Genomic DNA, 7,959 nt, shown 5'->3' on the forward strand with positions numbered 1-7,959 from the left:
ACGGGCAAGCTGCTGCAAAGCCAGTGCACCGACGTCGGTGGCTGAACGAGGGGTCACACAACACAACGCAAGTGGCATTAAAGCCTCACGATTTATTTATTTATTTATGTATTTATTTATTTAATATTTTTTTTGCCAGGCCTGCTATTTATTGAAGGAAAGATACATAAAGCTCACAGATCATTATGTGACATTAAAAGATGAAAACATTCCTTTCTGAATTTTTGCCCCAGTTGTAAACTACTAATCGAGTCAACTCTTTGAGGGCGAGGACGATGTCTTTATAAATAGGACCCAATAAATGTTTAAACTTGGTGTATTGTGAACGAGTTTGAAATCATGATGCCAAAAATGAAAATAAATAAATAAATAAATAAATAAATAAATAAATAAATAAATAAATAAAATCATGATGCCAAAAATAAAAAATAATAAATAAAATAAAATAAAATAAAATCATGATGCCATTTAAAATGCCAAACATTAATGTTTTTTAAAAGTGCAGGGCAGTATATAGGACGATAGCAACTTGAATAAGTGGACTTAGAATTCTGTAATTGCCTCAAACCATCTGTGGCAACAAGGAAATAATATGAAATGCTGAATTAGAGTCATTGGCCATCACTGAAAAGTAACCATTACTGAAAAATAATCATTTAGTATCTTCATTGCCATTTTTATTTATATAAAGAAATATATTTTGGAGCCTCATGATTTAAAAACGAATGAACACTCGTGGTTGGGCATAGTCTAGACCATAGATAGAATCTTAATGTATCCTAATAAGTAGAACCGTATGGATAATATTATATGGTCAATAAACTAGAAATTCAATAAAACTAGAAATTAATGACAAAACAGAAAATGAAACATCCCTACTCCTTGGAAATTTTAAAAAGGCTTACATGACCTTTGGATCAAAAAGGAAAACAAAGACAAAGTAGAAAATATCTGCAAGACTACAGAAGTGAAAATGACAAACCAGAACCCATGGGATTTAGGTACATTCCTAAGAGGAAAACTCATGATTTTAAATGATCATATTAATTAAAGAATTAGAATAAACAGAATGAATTAAGCACCCATGCAAGAAGTTAGAAATAGAACAAAACAGAATAACATAGAATAAAACAGAAAAAAAGAATTAAAAAATAAATCCAGGAGCTGATTATTTGAAAGTAAATTGGTAAGATATTAGCTAAACAAGGAAACAAGAAGAAAGTACAGATATACAAAGTATGGAATAAAAGCAACTAGCTCCAGACACAGAGGAAAGTAAAGTGGTTTTTTTTAAGATTTTATTTATTTATTCATGAGAGATACTCAGAGAGAGACAGAGACAGAGACAGGCAGATGGAGAAGCAGGCTCCATGCAGGACTCGATCCCGGGACTCTGGGATCACACCGTGGGCTGAAGGCAGGAGCCAAACCACTGAACCACCCAGGCGTCCCTTAAGTTTCTATTAAGAGAAAATTTTGTTGAGTTTTATCAAATAAGTTGGGAAATCTGGATCAAGGAGTTATTGAAGGATAGTATAATTTCTTTAAAATGGGCTTTAGACAAGTTATAACATTTAAGGAGACCAACTATCACAGGAGAAATAGGGAAAAAGAGCAGAAACCTCCTGTCCAAAATAGCAGCAAGTCCACATGGGGAATTTTTACCAAATCCTTAAGGCCAGTGAATCCAGGGCATAGAAAATGAAGGAAGGTTTCGAATTTCTTGAATGAGCCAGCACAGTCGTGATACCTAATAAATATGCCCCAAAGAAAAGTACACGCCATTCTCACGATGGTCAAGGCAAAAACCCTAACTGAAGTATGCCAGAGATCGTCAGTCCTAGGGTGAGGCCATTCCCAGAGCCGTGGCCATCAGCCCTCGGTGAGAACGGGGACATTCTGGCCATAAGACAAACGTGCTTAGGGCTGGAGCACTCACTCAATTGCAGTTTGAAAGGAACCAGTCCTGTCTTGAGAGGATTCGTTTCCAGGGCTGGCTTGGAGAAGACCTAGGTTTGTGGGGAGTCAGCTCCACTTTAGAGGTGAGGATTTCCAAAGCCGGGGTGTCGTTCCTACTCCAGATGGCTGGTCCAAACGTACTGAGGCTTAGGTTCAAGGTCACACATAGACCCGATTCGCAGGTTCTCACCGAGCTGCGGAATCCGAAGGCTTCTCAAACGGCATTGCTGCTGCCCTCGAGCTGTGGGCAACAAGGAAGCATTCCAGCCTAGCAGAAGGAGAAAGGGGCGGGTAGGAAAAGTGCACTAGACATATTGGAGACTTTGCTAGAGGCAGGTAACAACTAGGAAGAGATGGTCAGGGCACGAACCAAGGATGTGTACAGCCCTAGGGAGCACGCCCTTCCCAGAGGCAGGAAGATGCGCAGTGACTGGGAAGCGGTGAGACTGGATACTCAGTGGAAGGAACTTTGGTTCAGACACACAGGCAATGGCTCGCCCCAGCAGGAGCGTAAGGTCTCATCGGTCACAATTCTAGAGGCTGGAGGTCTACGATCAAAGTGCATGTTTGGTTCTTGGTGAAAGGGCCCACTTCCTGGGGTGTAGACGGCTGCCGTCTTGCTCTCTGATGGAGAGAGAGAGCTCTGGTCTCTTTCTCTTCACGTAAGCATCCAGATCCCATCTTGGAGGCCCCGTCCTCGTGATGTAACCTCAACCTCACTGCCTCTGAAAGACCCCACCTCCTCCTACCGTCACACTGGGAGTTAGGGCTTCAACACAGGAATTTGGGGACACACAAACATGTAGCCTATGAGTGAGAAAAGAATCACACTGGTCAGGGGCTCTGAAAACCTTTGGACGCCGCCTTTTCAGGAGCCTGAGGGAGAAGTAGGAAGGATGGGCTGGCTCGGCTGCTGCCTGGGGGCCAGGTGCGGGGGCCCAAGCCCCAGGGAGGTTTCCAGCAGGGACACAGGGCCAAGAGTGGCAGGGTAGTGAGGGAGGACAAGATTTTAACCTCTTCTCTCTTAGGAACCACGGGGTGGGTGGGGAGGGGCATCCATACTAGAGTCTGAGAAAGTTTCCACCTGAATCACTGTGCAAAATGCTGCATTTTGCGCTTAAAAGGAAAATATGCTAATGATCTACTTTTTTTGTTTTTGTTTTTTTTTTGTCAAAGTTTCTAGAGTAGTGTCCACTGGTCTTTTGTTACCGCACACATAAACCGGGCCGGGGAGGGGAGGGACTGGCTTTTATTTGGTTAACACTTTTTTTTCTTTTAAGATTTTATTTATTTGTTCACTAGAGACACAGAGGGAGAGGCAGGCTCCCCGTGGGGAGCCCAACGTGGGACTCTATCCCGGGACTCCAGGATCACGCCCTGAGCTGAAGGCAGATGCTCAACCACTGAGCCCCCCAGGAGTCCTGAGAAAACCAAAAGTTATTAAGAAAATCATAAAGGGGGCGCCTGGCTGGCTCAGTCAGTAGGCATGTGACTCTTAATCTCAGGGTCATGAGTTTGAGCCCCACGTTGGGTGTAGAGATTACTTTTAATGACTAAATAAGTAAATAAGGAATAGAAAATAAATTTACAGCACTGTATTTATCAAAAAAAAAGAACCCACGTGTACGTGGACCCCCGCAGTTCAAATCCGTGTTGTTCGAGATCAGGCGTATTAGCTCTTTTCCAGGGGACCCTTCATGAGGTGAAATGACTTTGTCATGAGCACAGTTAGCAGGTGGCACAGCCAGGAGGGGAGCACACACACCCAACTGCAAAGCGGGTGCTCCGTCTCAGCGGCACCAAGGGGAGAGGGAGGCTCGGCCAAGCTTTCAGGCCCACTCACGATGTGGTTCCTGGAAAACGGGAGGGGAAGTCATTGATGAGACAGGATATGTCCATTGAACACTGAAGAAAGAACATGGCCTTATACCGAGTGCCTCTGATAGTGTCCGGCTCTCCCGCAAGCTGAGTGGGGAAGGGTCCTGAGAACAAAGAGCATGGGCTGGGTCGCTCCACCCCAAATCAAAGCAGGAGTGGGTGTGCAAAAGCCCGGGGCCTGCGGTGTAGACCCTCAGGACCCTCGGGGGGGAATCTGCTGTCTTCCAAGCCTCTATGTGCCACTCTGGTTTGTGGGCTGCGTGTTGTTCAATCACTGCAACACGTATTGACAAGACAGCGTTCTGGTTTAAAGGCCACAGACATAATCCCCTCCCCTGGCTGAGAGTTTTCTAGTTTAATTCCAGGAGGAAATCTTTTTTTCCCTCATTGTCGAGTGTATTAGAAACTTCATTCTTCCTCCCGCTTCCTGTCAAAGGAAGCCAGTGTTACCTTTATTTCACAAACTGAGAATCAGAGGCTTCATGGGATGGAGGAGTACAGCTGGGGCCATGCAGCCAGCAGGCAGGATAAACGAATCGTGGAGATTGGGAAGAGGGACGACACAAGAGGCTTGTGTTAGGGTGGAAGGTAGGGGCAGGGATGTGGGGGGGCAGTCCAGGCTGGGGAGCAAATGTACCCAGTGACACCTGGTTTTTCTCCAGCAGTGCTCAGCAGGCAGGAGGGCAGAAAGTGGATGGTAGAGGAAACCTGCAGGGCAGGTGTTCTAGAAAGACAGGAGACAAGGGAGATGTTGAGCTGGCAGGGAACGCAGTAGCACACGGGACAAGAGAGATGGGGGAGGCCAAGACATGAGGAAATGGGGTGCTGGGTACACCGGAGGGAAACCAGCTGGTAAAATGGAATTTTGATTGGAATTTTAATTTGATCAAAAATAATAATTCCTGGGGGGTGCCTGGGTAGTGCAGCTGGTTAAGCACCCCACTCTTGGTTTCTGCTCAGGTCATGATCTCGGGGTTGTGAGATGGAGCAGGTCATGATCTCGGGGTTGTGAGATGGAGCCCTGCATGGAGGGGGCTCCACGATGGGCAGGGAGTCTGCTTGAGGATTCTCTCCCTCTCCGCTCCCTCAACTTGAGCGCGTGTGCATGTGGGCTTGTGCTCTCCTGCTCTCTCTTTCTCTCTAAAAAACATTAAAATAATTCCCAGGGACTGGGTGTGTAGTGATCCTTTTGATCTACCACGGAGGGTGGTTTCTGTTGAAGTTTATATACCCCTAAGCAGTTTTTCCCATTTTGTAGATTTTTTTTTTGTTTTTCCCCCCATACATTTTTTCCCTCAAATCTCCACAGCGATTTCTGCTCTGCAAAATTTGTAACAGCAAAAATATAGAAACAAACTACATAGTCAATAATGAAGACTCAATAAATTCAATTATGTGGGGTGAAAAATTATATGGAAGGATCCCATTTTTGTCTTAAAAATAAGTATATTTGGAGAAAGCATCTAAGGGTTATTTGCCAATTTGAGTTTCTCCAGATATGCAGGGTCACAGCAGTTTGTTCTTTCTTTCTTTCTTTCTTTCTTTCTTTCTTTCTTTCTTTCTTTCTTTCCTTTTTCTTTCTTTTCATCTTCCTTTGCCATTTAAAATCTTTAATCAAATTTCATCAAAGATTACCAGCCATATTACATGCCACGATTAGCTTTCTATAAACAACTTTGCTTTCTGTGTACAAATCAATGTGCCAATGAAATAAAATATAAAACCATGGGAGACTCCTAACTCTGGGAAAAGAACAAGGGGTAGTGGAAGGGGAGGTGGGTGGGGGGACGGGGTGACTGGGTGACGGGCACTGAGGGGGACTTGACAGGATGAGCACTGGAGGTTATATTATATGTTGGTAAATCAAACTCCAATAAAAAATATATTTAAAAAATAAAAAATAAAAAGAATGATAGACGCGCGTGTGCACACACACACACGCACACACACACGCAAGAACCTACCACTTCAGTTACACTCTCTGCCTTTAATCTACTTCTGCTTTTTCTCTCTGTTTTGTTGGTGGTGGTGGTTTATTTTGTTTCATCCTTACAACTACCTTTAATCTAAACATCTTTTGTGGGAGGATGTTTTTCCAGAGCAAGTGAAGAGAAAATATTCAAACTAGAACATTCAACTCCCCATGGAAAGTCATGCCCATGAATCTGGTTGGCTTGGTGAAGAACAAAGCTGGGGATGAGGGAAATCATTGCAGCTGGATAGAAAAGGTTTAGCCCTTACTTCCTGAAATGTTTGTTCTGCATATTTGGCTCTCAATAAGTGTATGTTGCATTGGATTTCCCTTCAATCAATCAATCTGTATTCTAGGCAAAGAACTATATTAACCTTGTTCCGAACTTTATTCCCAGGTTTCTTTAGCATAGTTAGCTGCAAAGAATGTATTGTGAAGAAGCAAAAATTGGAAAGAGCTGCAGTGTCTCAGGGGCTTGGGCTTAAAAATATCAGAGATCTAGATTTCATCAGATCCATGAACAAAATTTTAAAAAGCAGTCATAACATAAAACAGCAGCTCCCAGTAACTTTTTCACGTTTTATCTTCTTCAGAAGTTGCGTCAATTCAGTTTGCTCCATTCTTGGAAGCTTCATCAAAATTCTCCACAAGATCTGGAACTCCATCCTCCTCCTCCTCGTCTCCAGTAGCAAGTGGTGCTTTTCCATCCATGGATTGTTTGGGCAGAGCTTCAGCGAAACTTCTGAGACCAGTCGGACCATCTGCACCAAGCTGGTTTGAGATACTGGGTAGCATTTCTCAGGGTGGCCTGAGATGGTGGAAGTGTTCTCAGCCAGCGATGCCTCAACGTTAGGGTTGTTACCTTGGGTCACTGTCCCTTGGTTTGTGAACATATTCACCTCTTCAATACCAGAGATACTGTGTAACCCTACCTTCTTTAAGGGGAACTGAAGTTTTTCATCACCCACTGTAGCCAGTTCTGTGAACCACCTTCTTTTGGGGAGCAGCTCCTTTCCCAACACTGAGTACTTGTGCTTGCAGTTTGGCAAGTTTCTCATGTTTCAGGGTAGTTTCTTTCATCTTGGTGGAGAGGAAATGGGATAGGGTGGCGGGGGGGAGGAGGGTTGGAGCTCCGGGTTCTCAGGGTGGACCCGGCTGAGATTAGGTGCACACACATGGGGATGCAAAATCAGTTCTTTATATTTTTTGCTAGTTTGTATGTTTTCCCAGTAAAAGATTTTACAGGTTTGTAGGACTTTCTGAGTTTAAAAACCATTTAAAAATAGATTTTTATATATTTATTTATTTGAGAGAGATAGAGAGAGATCGCACAGGGGGAGGAGCAGAGGAAGAGGGATAAGCAGACTCCTCACTGAGCAGGGAGCCCGAGGTGGGGCTTGATCCCAGGACCCTGAGATCATGACCTGAGCCGAAACCAAGATCAGGCGTTTAACAGCCTGGATCACCCAGGCAACCCTAAAAAAGCAATTTTAAATTCACTTTCTACCCACAGTTGTCCATTCTGCTTGTTTGACCAGATTTTCCATAAACTTTTAATTGGGTTGATTAGTTGAAAACTAACCTTTTCAATAAGAAATTTACTATTTATTTATTTATTTGTAAATATTTTATATATTTATTCAAGAGAGACACACAGAGAGAGGCAAAGACACAGGCAGAGGGAGAAGCAGGTTCCCCACAGCGAGCCTGATGGAGGACTTGATCCCGGGACCCTGGAATCATGACCTGAGCTGAGGGCAGATGCTCAACCACTGAGCCACCCAGATGCCCCAAGAAATTTATTTTTTTAAAAAACATAGTTTTTGTGCATGTTTTATAACTTTCATGTGGATTTTTTTTTTTTTGATGCTGAGTCTACATATGCATTCATCTAAAACAGTCAATAAAACTATGACCTGTCAGGGTGCCTGGGTGGTTAAATCAGTTTATCTTTCGATTCTTGATTTTGGCTCAGGTCATGATCTCATGGTTGTGGGATCAAGCCCCCGTCATGTTCTATGCTCAGCACAGAGTCTGCTTGTCCTTCTCTTCCTCTCCTCCTCTCCTTCTCTCTCCCTCTCTCTAGCTCTAAAATAAATATAAATAAATAAATAAATAAATAAATAAATAAATAAATAAAATCTTTAAAA

At 43.3% G+C, this 7,959-nt stretch overlaps 1 pseudogene; it reads right to left on the bottom strand.

The window, feature by feature from the left end:
• Positions 1–147: 147 nt before the first annotated feature.
• LOC140597926 (transcription factor BTF3 pseudogene) lies at positions 148–7,438 on the bottom strand (annotated as a pseudogene).
• Positions 7,439–7,959: the final 521 nt, after the last annotated feature.

The sequence above is a fragment of the Vulpes vulpes genome, chromosome 2 (genome assembly GCF_048418805.1).
Source record: "Vulpes vulpes isolate BD-2025 chromosome 2, VulVul3, whole genome shotgun sequence".
In the NCBI taxonomy this organism is placed as follows: domain Eukaryota; kingdom Metazoa; phylum Chordata; class Mammalia; order Carnivora; family Canidae; genus Vulpes; species Vulpes vulpes.